The 834-nt window shown below is 36.5% G+C and overlaps 1 non-coding gene across 1 annotated transcript; it reads right to left on the bottom strand.

Annotated features, from left to right (window-relative positions):
* Positions 1–527: 527 nt before the first annotated feature.
* Positions 528–633, bottom strand: LOC140855132 (small nucleolar RNA R71). The gene has a single exon (XR_012138162.1). It is a non-coding gene; the product is annotated as a small nucleolar RNA R71 (small nucleolar RNA).
* Positions 634–834: the final 201 nt, after the last annotated feature.

Here is an 834-nt window from a genome sequence, read left to right on the forward strand (position 1 = left end):
ATATTATAAAAAAAAAAATTTTCTGTGTGTGCTCTACAGTATAATTGTAAGGTGTATGCTTGGCCGTAGATCGTTACGACCAGAAATCCAACCTTTTGATCCAGAAATAGAAAGAACCTTTAGAGCCAACAGACATAAAAAGATGGACCGAAATCAGGAGAATGATCCACCCAAGCAATTGAAGGAGTACTTTACTCCTTCCACATATACCTACTCTCCTTGTATTCAAGTACCCCCTGTGGAGGCCACTCAATATGAAATTAAGTCCAGTATAATCAAATGTTACCTTCATTTTATGGACTTAGTAATGAAGACCCTTATAAACATCTTGAAGAATTTCTTGAGATATGCTCAACTGTCAAAATTCACAACTTCTCCGATGATGCTCTTAGGTTGAAATTATTCCTTTTTCACTTAAGGACAAAGCCAAATACTGGCTACATACTTTGGATTCCATGACTATATCAACCTGGGACCAGCTGCAAGGAGAGTTTCTCAAGAAATATTTTCCCATAGAAAAAACTAATCAAATAAGGAAAGCCATAACTAGTTTTTCCCAATTAGATGGAGAAATATTTCATGAAACATGGGAGAGATTAAAAGACCTTATTAGAAAATGTCCCCACCATGCTGTACCCAAGTGGCAGTTAATCCAATGTTTTTATGATGGGCTCTCTGAAAGACATCGACAAATGGTCGATGCATCATGCGGTGGGACATTTATGCTAAAAAGTGAGGATGAGGCATGGCAACTGTTTGAAATTTTAAGTGAAAATTCATTACATCATATGTCTGCCTCTATTAGAGATAAACCCATGTTAAACTCAAAAAGAG

The sequence above is a fragment of the Elaeis guineensis genome, chromosome 1 (assembly GCF_000442705.2).
Source record: "Elaeis guineensis isolate ETL-2024a chromosome 1, EG11, whole genome shotgun sequence".
Classification (NCBI taxonomy): Eukaryota; Viridiplantae; Streptophyta; class Magnoliopsida; order Arecales; family Arecaceae; genus Elaeis; species Elaeis guineensis.